This window comes from Zophobas morio, unplaced genomic scaffold (genome assembly GCF_036711695.1).
Source record: "Zophobas morio isolate AGI-343-1 ecotype UQ-CSIRO unplaced genomic scaffold, CSIRO_AGI_Zmor_V1 ptg000023l, whole genome shotgun sequence".
NCBI classification, from domain to species: Eukaryota; Metazoa; Arthropoda; class Insecta; order Coleoptera; family Tenebrionidae; genus Zophobas; species Zophobas morio.
Window position 1 is genome coordinate 3,665,748 of NW_026972128.1, and position 15,520 is coordinate 3,681,267.

Here is a 15,520-nt window from a genome sequence, read left to right on the forward strand (position 1 = left end):
ACAAAAGCTTCTCATCCTCTATTTTTTCAAATGTTTGTGTAACAACTTTTTTATTATTAATATTACGCCGAAAATTTATTAGTAAAAGTAGCGACTCAATTACAGCACCCCCAGTCCCGAAAACTCAATTTTACATTTATGGCTAACCCCCTCTACGAATCCATAAAAAAAATGGTTGCCTACTCAAAATGCTGTTTGCTTTATGGGTCATCTTCAACGAATGGTTAATTTTCAAATTTTTAAAACTAAATAACTGTATAATTTTATGCAATTAGGTATGAAAGAAACGGACCTCTGTATGAACACTATTAGTACTGTCAGCGTTATTTAGACAACCAATGTTTGAACAATCTTCCCGGTAGGGATCTTCGTCAATCCTTCACAGAGGACGCGTGCCTCACTGAAATCTGCTTAAATTTCAAAGTAGTATTTAGGAAAATATATAGTTGATCGTAGCAGGCTAAATACTGGAATAAAATAACAAAAAATTTCATGATTTTGAAATTCATCTACATACCACTTATAACACAAACAATAAATTATTGCTCTAATCCGCCCCTATTCATTGTTTGCCAGCCGCGAACCTTCAACTGAAGACCTGTAATTTATTGCCTTAGGCCCTTTAACTTTGTAGTTGTAAAATTTTATTTCTAGACAAAATTGTGTGCTTACGATACTAATAACTCCATATTAATTAGTTTCGGAAACAAACCAAGGTAACTAAGATAAAAAAAGTTCGCCAAGGAGTTATACAGGGCTTTTATAAATTATTCTAAGGGCATAGTTGGTCATGAATTTCAAAAATACCGCTTCGCTGAAATTATGGTTCATTATCACTGTTCTCATTTGTCGCATTAATGTCTAATGTCACTTGTAACCTATCATTTAAAGTCGTCGTTTTTATTGTTTTAACGTTTTTCAAGTGCAAAATAACAATAATTCTAGTTGATCCAAGCTCAAAACAACAAAACAGTCATTTTCAGAACTCTTGGTGGTAGCGTACGAAAATTTTGTTTTTGTGCTAGAAAGCGAAGACTGTGAAAATGGTTTATTCTGTTGAACAAGACACTTTCATCGTTATATTTGGTTATCGCAATGGGACTTCGTAAACGAAGAGTTGTGTATTCTGTAACCGCCTATAAGCAAGAATATCTGGCCAAATACCGTCATTTAATCATTCAAGAAACATCGTCAAAGGCTTATATTAGAGATGTAATCAACAGATTTGTTCGAACTGGCAGTCTCAACAAAGAGAACTTTCGTGGACGATTTTCAGTATCTGGGGAAGTTGTTGATGACTTGAGACGACCTGAGCAGAATTGAACAATTGAACAACGGGTCCAAAGTATTGACTAAAGGATGTTACAGAACATTTTTGAAATTAAAAAGAGAGTGAACATATGCCTTGAACAAAATGATGAACACTTTCAACATTTACTGTGATGTTTAACCGCAATAAATAGGTTTCTTTATAATCATTTATAGAAACCCCGTATATACTCAAATGAAGACGGCTTAATTGAATCAAGAAAATTCGTTTGGACGCCACAAAAGTAACATACATCACATAACAAATAAATATCTGTTTTTCGAAACTAATGCATTCGAATTGGTAATTTGTTTTTATTTTATAAATCTTCTTCGTTGGTCCTTTTTGTTCTCGCTAGATTCCCAGTTTTAGTTATTCCAAAGCGAACTAAAATGTTTAACAGACGTAAACCTATGGATGGAACAAATATCTCCATACACACTATTCGAAAGTGAACGTTGTAGGTACACAATTCCATCAGGAAAGTCTACCAATACCCACGACCAGGGCCGGCTTAACACGGTAAGCGAAAGATGCACCGCATCGGGGCGCCCGTGACAAAGGGCGCCGGGTGGCGGGCGCCGCCTATGCTATTATATTAACTCTATAAAAAAAAATAATATTAGTTTTGCATTGAATCACTACCAATAAAATATTATAGCAGTAACAGACCAAGGCGCCCATCGAAAACTTTTCAGAAAAAGCTACATTTTAACATTCCACTATGACCACCAAAACAGATCCCAAGAAGTCAATTCCTGGCACTTTCAAACTGTGCGCTTTTGGGTTGGGTGATGGGACCTTTAGATCAATACCGACAAAAAATAACCAGATTTAGGATGCATTATCTGGGTAACAATTTGACGAGACAGCGGTATGACCACACCCAGATGTTTTTCCTAATATTTGTCACGTTTGTTTTTACCATAAAAGTCCATGTCGGCATACTTAAAAATTTTATTTTCCAAGTCTAGTCGATTGGTTTTAGTTGTGGTGGTTGTTCAACAGTTTTGTTATATTTTTCACTGTTCCTGTTTGTAGCCGAAATTGGTTGTGTGTATCATTTCGTGGCTTTTTGTCATCATTAATTTTAAATTTAAATTTCGATTAACATTGAGGTAAGTCTAAATTAAAAATAACTTTGAAATCGTATCAATTTTACAATATTAAAAATTGAAAAACGTTTACAATATAAATATTTTTATATTTATACTATATATAGTTTAGGAAATATCGGTGTACCCTATAAAATTTTATTGACAATAACGAGGCGGACAGTAGTAGAGTGCTTTTCTCTAAAAGGTACATGGGCGGAGTCAGAAATCTGCGCGTGGACGTTGGCGGGAATAGATGATACTATAGACAGTGGCGTATCTTTTGGATATTGAATCTGGGGGCAATGTTATGTGGTACTAGAAATCACAGCCAAAAAAATGGAAACACAAATTTATTTTGTGAAAATGTCTTTCCGATGTTATAAAATCATAGGCGTAACAATTTTTTCCCAAAAAATCAAACTATACACTCACAATAAACCAAAAAAATTCTCCAAAGAGTTCTCTAACGCCAGACGCCACTGAAGATGAATCACCACGTGCTGGATTCTTTCACCCCGCAATGCCGAACCAAATTTCGTTTCTGCGCACGTTTATTGGTGTGTACCTTTTACAGAAAAACACTCTACAGTGGTAAGAAATATGTATGGTTCACACCATTCCCTCGAATTTGTAGAAGAACATTTAGCAGGTAATTGTACGCATAGGATCGGACTTCCGCTGCTTTAGAAATTTAAGGTCTGCGGATTAGCGACATGCGACAACTTTAAGTTGTAAATATCTCTTGCTATTGTACTACTGTCCGTCTCGTTATTGGCAAGAAAATTTTATAGGGTACAACGATATTTCCTAAACTATAGAAAAGTTGTTGCCCGCAGCTCCGTTTGCGTGGAATTCGCAATTAGGACTCATCATTTTTCATACATGATCGTTTTCCGGGTTGGAACCGTGTAAATTGGGTTTTTGGGCTCAACGTTTCGCACACTTTCGTAAGTGGCATCTTCAGGAGCAGGGTTAAGAATAAGGCAAAAGAGCACGGTAACTCAGTATGTCAACCATACCAGAGGCGAAACTCTTTTGAGAAATTACACGGTTCCAACCCGGAAAACGATCATGTATTGATTCCGACCGTGGAAGCCTCCGAAATTATCATTTTTCATCTAGTTCACTCCTCCCTCCCCAGTGAACCCGTCTGACTTAAAAACTCACGGCATTTCTGCACAAAGCTTCATCCCCTATTTTGTCCCCGTAGGGGCGGAATTTCCAGAAATCTTTTCTTAATGGGTGCTTATGACACAAAAGTAACCTACTGTCCAAATTTCATGTTTGTAGCTTCAGTAGTTTAGGCTTTGCGTTGATGAATCAGTCAGTCTGTCAGTTAAGACAAACATTTTTATATATTAAGATTGATTCATCATAATTTTATGCATGTTTGTTAATAAAAAATATCTCTCTACAAAAGTATGTGATTACAAAATTTTGTTTTTTTTTTTACAAATTTTTTTTTAAGGGCGTTGAACAGTAAGTTTGCATCGGGGCGCCTGGTCCCTTAGAGCCGGCCCTGCCCACGACACGAACAGAAAATACTATCTGTATACTTATTCCATAATTAATTTTAGTTTCTGCTTTTCGCATTCTCCATCATACGCTATATAATTTTTAGATGTTACGGAAATTTAAATATCGAGATTTTAATTATTATTATTTTTTGTGATTTCTTTAATACATCTATATCTAAGAGTGTGACTATTAGAAAAATAGTGTGCGTTGTTCAAAATTTATAGCAGTATTGTTTTCCAAAGACTGTCCTGTTTTAACAAGCATATTTTAACATTATTAGTATTATAGAAAATGTCATGTTTTTTTTGCGTTTCAATGATCAGAGGATATGGTGGCAATCCGTTAAAAATAATTTAGACACTCATATGTCAACCGACCAATCAAACTTGTCAATATTTGTACACTCAAACAATCAGCATATAATTACGTGGCGGCGCTGTAGTATCTCACAGCAAACTACTTCGTAAATCATTTCAGAATTATTTTGAATATGTTTGTTCGTGCAATAATAAATAGTAATATCCCGATTGCACACTAGAGAAAATTAGTTTAATTTCATTTGCATAAGTGGATATTTGGCACACTATTTTCTGAAAAAAAAGTTGTACATTTTATCTTTCGATTCCATTAAATTTAAGAGATTAACGTAAGTTACGCAAAAATTACGGAAAATTAAGTATTTTCTGGATCTGCAAGCATTCGCGTTATTGTTGCTCAAAATTATCAATAACGTTGTGATGCACTTAACAAAAGTGGTGAACCATTCATAAAATCGTATAAAAACGTTTTCAGAATTTTAGTTGTAGGTATATCTACAGAATTACATACACCTGCCATGAAAATTACAGCAATTCTTTGTTAAATAAAAGAAATGAAAATGGATTTGTGTTAAGTGACGTTTATAACGTAACCTTTGCGTAGCATGAGCTTTGCAGTCAGTTTTACAATCATACAAAGACAACGCGGCTTCTGGCAAATAACGTTTTCAATTAATTTTTGTTTTTTCCTGCTTTTCTTATTATTTGTGTTAAGTGACGTTTATAACGTAACCTTTGCGTAGCATGAGCTTTGCAGTCAGTTTTACAATCATACAAAGACAACGCGGCTTCTGGCAAATAACGTTTTCAATTAATTTTTGTTTTTTCCTGCTTTTCTTATTACAATGATGAAAATATAAAATATGCAAGAAAAGATAAAATCGCGTCGCATTTATGTCACAGTTTAGAAACTACAAGAGCAAATAAAACCGACCACAATTTTAACAGCACACATTCCGACAAATAAAACTTATCTCACACATGCGTTCCGTTACGTAAATAAAATCTTTACACCGCCTTAAAAATGACGTTGATAAACGACCCGGGGTGATTCCGTCGAGCTAAACAATATTGTCGCAGACGCTGGGTGTCTAAAGAAATCCCTTTCTCCCAATTCAGTTCACATAAAGATTATCTCAAGAACTGAAAAGCGTAAACAAGTGCCATAATTGAAAAACTTTCAATACAAGGAACATCTCCTGCCATACGTAAAATTTATTACTTTTTCACTAATCGATTACATACTTGTACGAGAAAGGCGGTAACGGCACTTGCAATGGTATATACAAGAAAAACCTTCAAGTAGTACTCGTTCATTTTCAAGGATTTTTAAACTGATTCTTCTCCCTATGCTGGTGATTCTTCTTCTTCTGCCGCTGGTTCTCCTCCTTCTGCCGCTGGTTCTTCGGCGGCTGGTGCTGCCTCTGCTTCTGCACCGCCTTGTCCTGGCTCTCCTTGTTCAGCTTTCTGTTCCCCTTCTTCTTGACCTTTGTCTTTAAATACAGCAGTATGAGAAATGACAGCAGCAGCGCATCCGATTATTATCAGTAGAACTCCTATGGGATGAATTGGGCATGGTGAACAATCCATATGTTAATTTTTTGACGAAATACCAAAATCATGACAGGTGAAAATGACAAACGTGCAGTTTATGGTTACTCGGTAACATGGTACGTTGTGGACATGCAAGATTGATCAATAAATGGGTGTGCGCCTGGGGTGACTTTGAAGGACCATTTTCGATGACTTAAAAGGAGTGAAGAAAGTAGATGTATTTTCAGCACTGTACGTATACGCAACCATGCATACAAACATAGAATTTTAAAGAGCTTCGAAAAGAACATGGTTTTTCTTAAGAATTCGGTGTTTTGAGTTCCACGTGATGGCATTTAATTTTTGTAAATTCTTTTCCAAGGGTGTCGCGAATTAATGTATTTATTATTATTATTGTTATATTTATACGGCATTGTAGACGCTGTACTTGATTATGTGAAAAATGCTCGAACAGGTCGATTTTTGATTCAAGAGGGACGTGTAACGTTACTATTTTCGTTCTTTTACCTTCACCCAGGAACGAGGGGCGGGTATCAAGTTAAAAATCTTAAATGCCTACTATAGGTCAAAAGGCAACTTATGTGGAAGAGCTATTAATTATCTTTCTAACAGTGTTTAAATTTTTGAAGACGGTGGATTGGTTCCTGAGAAATTGTATTATGAAAAATCAATAAAATAACACCTCTTTCACCTCTTTTTACCCATTCGATAAGAATTTCAACGTAATAAATGTTGAAAATGTCGATTTGTTCGCATAATCAAATACAGCGCCTATGGTCCCGTCTGTTTCGTTTTATTTGGGCTACCCTGTATCTGGCTCAAGGATCGAATTTCTGCGTCACGAACCAGGATCGACTGGTTGAAACCAGAGCATCGCACATCTTTTTTTTTAATAGATAAAATAAATTTGATAAAATTAATCACCTTCTAATATTTTATTGACCAAATTAAGAATGAGTCACCCCATTTTCTCGAAAATGTGAAAATAATAAACAATTTTTACTTCCCGAGCGTAAGCAAAGGAAGTATTGTAATCGAGTCCGTCGGCCGACTCTCTACTTTTACGTTTTCTCGATCTTTCATGACCCCTAGAAGACGAAGAAATAGGTCTCCCATTTCCGTCTGTCTGTCCGTCTGTCCGTCTGTCCGTCCGTCTGTCCGTCTGTCCGTCTGTCCGTCTGTCTGCCGTCCCGGATTTTTATTAGACAGATAATCTCCGAAAGTACTGGACCGATTTTTGTGAAATTTTGTACGTATATTAGGAATATCATGTAGATGGTAAAACGCTAACCAAAATTTGTCTAATCATCCCCACCACTAATGCGATGACGTCACTTCAAAATTGTACATAGTAAATGGGTTTTAAATTGTATCAAATAACATAGTCTTACACATGTAGTTTACGACTCCGAATTGAGTTTTTACCCGAAACGTCCAGATTTTTGGAAAAAAAATCCAAATTATAAAACAACATTTTGCAATTTAATTTTGAATCTGCTAATCCGAATGTTTTGAAATGTTGCAGATATTTTAAGGCTATAAAGAGCATCATAAATCTTTACTCAAAATATATTTGGTTATCCCCTCCAAAACTTGATGACGTCACCACAAAATTTTGTTGAATAAATTCTATCTAAAATGTACAAAATATGGTGAGTCTCTTCTTGTCATTTATCACTCCATTCAAATTTTTTCGATTTCCATATACAGGGTGACTCAAAAAAATGAATAAATGCGTGAATTTATTTTATTGAGTTAATCAGGAACTACAAGACCGAATGCTTTGAAATCTTGCAGATGTTTTAAGGTTATAAAAAGCATAATAAATCTTTAGTCAAAATATATTTGCTTATCCCCTCCAAAAAATTGATGACGTCAGCTCGAAAGTTTGCCGAATATATCCTATCTAAACTGTACAAAATATGATGAGTCTGTGCTTGTAATTTATCACTCCATTCATATTTTTTGGATTTGCATATACCGGGTGACTCAAAAAAATTAATGAATGCGTAAATTTATTTTATTGATTTACTCAGGAACTACAAAACCGAATGCTTTGAAATCTTGAAGATGTTTTAAAGTTATCATAAGCATGGTAAGTTTTTGATCAAAACGTATTTGCTCATCCCCCCTAAAAAATTTATGACGTCACTACAAAATTTTGCTGAATAAATCCTATCTAACATGTACAAAATATGATGAGTCTCTTCTTGTGATTTATCATTCCATTCATATTTTTTGAATTTGCATATACAGGGTGACCCAAAAAAATTAATAAATGCTTAAATGTATTTTATTGATTTAATGAGTAACTCCAGAACCGAATGTTTTGAAATCTTGCAAATGTTTTAAGGTTATAAAGAGCATAATAAATTTTTAGTCAAAATATATTTGGTTATCTTCTACAAAAAACTGATGACGTCAGCTCAAAAGTTTGCCGAATAAATCCTATCTAGAATATACAAAATATGATGAGTCTGTACTTGTAATTTATCATTCCATTCATATTTTTTGAATTTGCATATACCGAGTGACTCAAAAAAAAAGAAATCTACTGCGAAAAAAAACATAATAGACATGCAGTCGTCACGTTTCCGATAGCGAGGGAAGTACTGTCTAAACTCTTTAGACCAATTTTTAAAGTTTTGTTTTGCGAAATTTTTCAGGGTGGCCGGGTTTTTTTGCCGGTCAGTGTATTTTTATTTTTCGAAACAGCTGGATTAGATGTACTGTACTTTATAGGCGAGGGAAGTTTTGTCGAAATAATCTTCGCCCAACTTTTATTTTGAATCTTTTTTCCAATACGTTTCTTTTTCAGCTGAAAAAGTCTCAATGATGTTCTTTTTAAATTATAAAAAAAAAACATGGTGGGTTCCCAAGGTTTTATTAAATTCTTTCAAAAATAAAATACAAGAGCCCCGGACGCTTCTTTTAGATCATAAAAAAAGATCTCTAGGCCCCTTCAAAATTATTTCAAACCCTTTCAAAAACCAAATTACCAGGGATCCTGACGATTAAAAAAAAAATTAAATAAATTATAAAGGGCTCTTTCAAAACAAAACACCATGGATCCCCGAGGATATTTCAAATTCTTTCAGGAGTTCTTGAAGATACCTAAATATTCTGAAAAACAAACACTATGTTAAGAACCCCTATTTTTATGTTATTAATCAATTAATCAAGTAATATTATAATATGTTATTCCAAATCTGTAGGCTAATGTAGGCAACTAATAATGTTTTTATCTCTTCTGATGCATTAGTTCAATAATTGTATCAATTTGTCAATATCAAACATCCGAATGGATTTTGATCTTTCTTGTTTTCCATTTAAACTGAACGATGTACTTTCTTTGTTGTAATTTGGATATATAAGGAAGCTCTGCTGTTCTAATCATTAAGAATATAGTCAAGTCTTGTTGCGGAAAGTTGTTGTGATACTAAAGTGATTGCGCTATCGACTACTGTGTAAAGATCCTAAAATTGTCTTCAGTTTAATAAAACCTGTTAGTAGTGTTTGTGCTGCGTTTCATTTGAAAAAGTGTAACAAGTTGTGCTTAGGCATAACAACTAGATACCCCCAAAAATTTTTTGAAAAATACGAAAAATCCTTAAGAGTCTTTCAATTTCTTTCAAAAACAAAAAAATCACCAAACATTTCTAAACTTTTTTCATAAAAAAATTAAACACCAGGAGCCCCAAAGAATTTTTTTTTGTACAAATTCGATGAGACATTTCATTAAAATGCAGACAAATCAGTGTGTAGCTTTTAGTGGAAACACCATACCTATACATATAGCAGAAAATATTTCAGTACATCGAAATATTTACCATCATCAAACGACAACGCAATGTATGCATAAAAAGAAAGCAATTTTTGAATTCTGTAAACATCATTGTTTTTCCATGTCGAGAAGATTTTGCAGTTTTAGAATTTTGTTAAAGCCATTGTGTTTAGTTCAAATCCCTGCTACTCACGCACGTCAGCTTTTGTGGCTGTCGTTTTCGTGGCCTAAAATTTACTGTTGTTTTTAAAGTAAACTCCAATTCAACTCAGACTTTTATTTAGATTCATGAAAAATGTATAAAAAGAAGAAATATTTTCGTAACGTAAAAAGGAAGTGTTGAAATGCACCATTTTTCAACAAATGTAATAATAAAAAATATTTCACGAACTAGGGTTTCCCCTATAAGCGTTTACAAAACTTCAACAAAGCACTAGTTTAAAGACAAAACATGCTACATATAAAACAGAAACAAATCAACATATGCCAAATACGTAAATATTGAAACTTCAAACTGTGTGATAATTTGGCATTCGCTTGGTGACGCGATAAATAACGAAGTGTTTGGGGTATAAGCGCATAATCTCTTTCCAAGTGCGAATCCCTCGCTTGTGTATCATTTCGATAAAATTTTAATTAAATCCATCCCAGCTTTGTCAGCAATAATCAGCGGTTTGTTTCCTTGTTGTGTTTGTCAAGAGGCCCGGAAACAAATTTACTTTCCATTAAAGTTTCCAACGAACACAAATAAATATTTACATGTTTTCCATGAAGCACTGGCTCATGTCGCATTTGTAATTATTTACTCTCGGTTGACAATAATTTCGGGTCAATGTCGTGATCTGTCGTCGAGCATTCCTTATCTGGACGACGAAAGCGGATAAATCCAATTTTGTCGTCAAGCTTTCGAAAAGAAGCTCAAGTTGATACAAACAAACGCACAAAGAGAAAGATTTAAACAGAGCTTCTAATAAAATTATCTTTCGTTAAGCGTAATTTGGGGAGGAAATAATAATAAAGCAGTTCGAGGCAAAATCGGAAAGCTGCCTAAGCCAATTACGTATTCGGGCTTATTAGAACATTTTTCTTTCGTCCACAGGGAAAATCGGGGAAATTTATAAATATTGGAACGCTAGGAATGTGAGAGGCTGTGAGCCGTGTGTTCAGAATTAAATTGACATTAATATTCCTCGAGCAACATTAGTGTTCATTATTGTTAGCCGTGTTCGCCGTTATTACACATTTAATAACTACAACGTTATTTATTGTAGCAAATTTTAATTATATTTTATAACACGGATACTGATATCGTAGCAATAGCACTGTTAACTGAACTTTAATGCTATTCTAAAAACAGGTTTTTATTTAATTATGTCCATAAACATGTTCATAAATATTTTGTTTAAATTAATTTGTTGTGTAAGTGATTATAATGTACTTTACCTTTTCCGTGCTGTTTATGTAGTAACTGAATACTGACGGACGTGATTATTATTAGTGTTATATATTGTAATAATTAATCGACGTGTAGAAGACCGGTTCCAGAAACCTTAAATTATCAACTGACAATCGATACGAAATTATATACATATTAATATGCTAAACTTGTAGTTAATATGTATAAATGTATACATAAACGGTCTCCTCTATAATTTTGAAATCAATATTAACTCCAAAAATATTGCACATTTGCATTTTGTTTGAAAGCCAAAGCTTTTTTTTTCTTATTTTATTATTTTCATTTTTTCTGTTTTGTAAGTTCAGTTACATTATATCCTAGGTGTATACATTAAATATAATTAGGACTAATAGGAGTAAGATTTTGCGCTAAAACGCAAACGTAAATCAACCACAAATCGTGGCATGTGATCTCATCGGAGTGGAGGACATTTGATGCGTCAAAAAACGACCTTTCTGGAAATTTTACGGCTACAAACGCAGTTGAATACATAATCAGCGTTGTTAACCGTTTTGCAGCAAGTTTTCTAACGCAGCCTAAGCGAGCAAGGCGTCCTGAGTAATCTAACGAAAGTCACTAGATGCTAAATGCGTGGTATGTCTCTCGTTTATGGGTTTGCGAGTAGGTAGTGTTACAGTTTTAAATTTTAGCTACTTTTAAGTTCCTTTCGGAAATGCGAGAAATTTGCTTAATCAATCATTAACTGTTTTAATAGCACAGTGATCGAGAGGACTACGACATTTTAATTTATTTGTGAAACTACAAAACACCGAATGCTCTGATATCTTGTAAACGTTTTAAGGTTATCGTAAGCAAGTTAAATCATTAATCAAAAATTATTGTGCGTTTATCATACCCCCCCAATTGATGATGTCATCTGAAAGTTTGATCATAAATTCCATCTAAAATATGCAAAATAATATAGTAGATACTTGGGGGTTTTCAATGCATTTATACAGTACTGTTATCATTATTATTATACTTCACCTATTCAGGCTGATATAGGTGCCCGTGCTAAAATATTGATGACATCGTCACATAATTTTGGAATGGAAAAACTCACTTAAAACACACACATAGCATGGTTCTTTACCTTTACTTTGACACTACACAACACAGATACCTTTATTTTAATTTATCGGAGTCATCATTAAGAAAATAAAATTTGCTAAATCAGATTTTATAATTTTTCCAAAAAAAACTACATATTTTCTCCTACATGTGAATCAGGGATTGTCTAAATCGCCTTACGCTAATTTTTTGTCTACGTAAAAAAGCTATAGGAAAACTAGATATTTTTTTGTATTTATCTCAATTTTGAAAGTTGTATAATTCTTTTTATAAGAATCTTAAACTTGGTTTCGTTCACAAGTCAGCTTGATTACTGTTATCAGTCAAGGTGCATTAAGTTTGTTGATCCTCTGCACGAACAAGAGCATAAAAAATAAATAAACGTAGCAAGTTGTTCATCAAATACTTAATGTTTTCTTTGGTAGAATTAATATAATAGTATTTTATATTGTAATTTAAGCGAGAGAAATGCTATATTATAAGTTATAAGTGAGTGAGAGTGTAGGGTCACGAGCGCGTTGGCGTAAGTGATACTGCTCTCACGAGCTTATATTGGAATTTCGTTCACGTGTAATAGACGGCGTTCTATCTTACAGTAGGGAATTAGTTTTTATAGTATAGGAAATATGTATTAATAAAAAAATTCGTAGAAATAAAATTATAAACTAATTTTGTTAAGTTTGTCAATAGTTAGAAATTTCGAGGAATTCACAAACGTCTTGGAATTTTTAAAAGGAGAAATGTAGTTAACATTCAAATCGTCCCTCTACACCACAGGTGAAGGCCTACATCACTGATGAAGTGAGAGGAGTCCTAGTTAGGGATAAATAAGCGTCTACTTGTAATTTAGCTTTGTCTGGATAATGCCAATGTGGTTGGCGAAACGCGTCGACAAATAATTTGTGTGTTTTTGAACGTTATATTATTAAAATGTTGTCTTAAAATTTTGTTTGTTCCTCTTTGATTTTCTATCCGGTTAACATAAGCATATATATCTTTAAGCTTTCTCCTTTGACTGAAAACCGAAACTTTGTATACGTGGGAGGCAAATGAATTGAGCAGGTCTTAAATCTTGTTTTCGAACAAACAGTTTTAATATTATTCCTATACTAAGCCGATAGATAATTCGACTTTCAGAATATTTTTTCAGCACGTCGCATCGTAATCAGCGTTGTTATTTCAGATTTCTGGAAATTTTTTACCAATGAAGTGGTTCACAAAAAAATTGTAATAGGGTTATTTTTTAAATCTGTGATAAGACATTTTGTGAAAAGATAAATAAAGGTTAAAGGTACGCGTTTTGTTGTGGAATAAATAAAACTTAAAAAGTCTTATTATGCACTCTTTATAAAAAAAAATAATTATTACAATTTCCAAATTTCGATATTCCAGGTTTTCAAATACTTAGAACATCTTGTATTTTACTATCGCATCTTATTTCGTTTTTGTTTTCTTTCTTTTTTGTCAAGTTTTTTCTATATTTAAAGTTAATAAGGAAGTATTGTAATCGAGTCCATCGGACGAATGGCCACTTTTATGTTTTCTCGACGTTTCATGACCCCTACAATGCGAAAAAACTAGTCTCCCGTTTCTGTCTGTCTGGTGTCTGGTATCCATTTTTGTTTTAGTTATTCAAGAGACACACTAACATGTTGAAAGAAAGGGAACAGAAAAAAAAACAAAGTTATGTGCTATACCCCAGAAACAAAATAGTCTGTGTAGTCGAAAAAAATTTTAATGTATGCTACCCAAAGAACCGTACAACATTGGTCCTTAACTTTTTTTTCGATTTCTAATAATAATTAATAAGATACCGAGAATCCCGTATTTAGAGAGTCACCTTGTATATAACTATTATTACTAACTAAATAGTTAGAGTAGAAATCTAATATTTTTATGATAACGTTTGCAGTCAGCGTTGTTGCTGCAATGGCCTTGCAAAACTGAATACTTTCTGGTATATCACACGCCAGTAATTCCCAATATTAATGAAATGGTATTGGCAACCTGCCACACTCGACGTAAAACATCCAGAAAATGCGCATATGGTGAACAAGCAATTATTTTAAGAATTAAAGTAAATGTTTTCAGGAGTCGTAGCACGATCTAAAAAATATTAATCATCGCAGAAGGTTGCCACAAATTTTTCAAGCTACCGCAACCCATGAATGATAGATTTCTCCTTTTTTTTCAGATAATCTGGACCTATTGGGCCCCAATAAAGCCATCAGAGCCCACTTTCAATAGCCGTCAGTGATATACAGGTGATAAATCTCACCGTTACCCGCATCTGGGTGGATATGGCTATCTGTTACTACACGTAATACTACGTGAATTTTCGTACTTAGGCCTCCATTTATATTCCCCTCTAGACTCTAAGGTTGGCTTAAACTTATCGATTTATATAAAACCGACAAATATTGCGGTTTTCGAGTATAATGAAAATGATATCCTTATAAATTTTGAAGATTTACAGCCTCCATAAAATACCACAATCCCTGTTCTTAGTCTCCGTTTTGAATTCATTGTTTCGAATAGATGTGATTAATATCTAATAATATCGTTCGTTCGTGTTTGCTGCAATATAGATTTCTGGGGTTCCAGGGAGTTAAGGGCTGTACCTGGAATAATTTTCAGGATCGTTCACGGTTTTGTTACAGCTGAATGTATAATACACTTGTACTACCGCTGTTCGCTAATTAAGGTAACAAAATTCGGGATTTAATTAAAACGATTTATTTTAGTATTCTAGTCCGTGACAGACGAAATATTAGTCATTTTCATTATTTACAGAGCAGAACATTGCATCCTATTTTACCTCGACAAGATTTTCCTCTTTTAAACGATCTTGAACAGGTAAAACATCATCATAATAGATTTCTTAAAAATTATTATCTCCTGACAGAGGTGATTTTTTTGGGTGATTATCTCATCATCAGTCAGTCGTTTAAATCGCGGGATGTCTGCACGTGTATTATGTTGTGCCAAAACATTTTTAAAAAGTCAGGGCCAGTTATAACCATTTGTCTATCTCGTGTTGAATCTATTTCGATTTTTCCACAAGAATGAAACTTTTCAATTTATTGCATTAAATTTTATTTTAGGATTGTATGTATTAGTTATCCCATCTAAGACAATGAGTAACTTTTGTTGGTGTACTCTAATGGTGCTGATTTGAACTATTTGGACAATACATCAGTTCCCAAATGTTTTTTATTCTGATAAGATTCTGAATAATAATAATAGATTTTAGAAAATGTATATAACAAGCAGGTCTCAAAATAGAAGAAGCATTTCCTCAGAAGAGCAGAAGGAAACTGTTAGATTTGAAGTACACACCCTAAATCTATCTAATAAATAACGAAGAAATTCACACACGTCGGAAAACATAATTAATGCACTACAAATGAA

The 15,520-nt window shown here is 33.6% G+C and overlaps 1 protein-coding gene across 7 annotated transcripts in view; it reads left to right on the forward strand.

The window, feature by feature from the left end:
- Positions 1 to 15,520, forward strand: part of LOC135134331 (mesotocin receptor-like) — a 211,768-nt gene that overhangs the window by 83,452 nt on the left and 112,796 nt on the right. The window contains exon 2 of one of the 7 annotated variants that reach the window (XM_064062972.1): positions 14,304 to 14,373. The exons of the other annotated variants lie outside the window; for them this stretch is intronic. The gene's annotated coding sequence lies outside the window, so the exon portion shown is untranslated. The remainder of the gene's footprint in view (positions 1 to 14,303; positions 14,374 to 15,520) is intronic. 7 annotated transcript variants of the gene reach the window in all.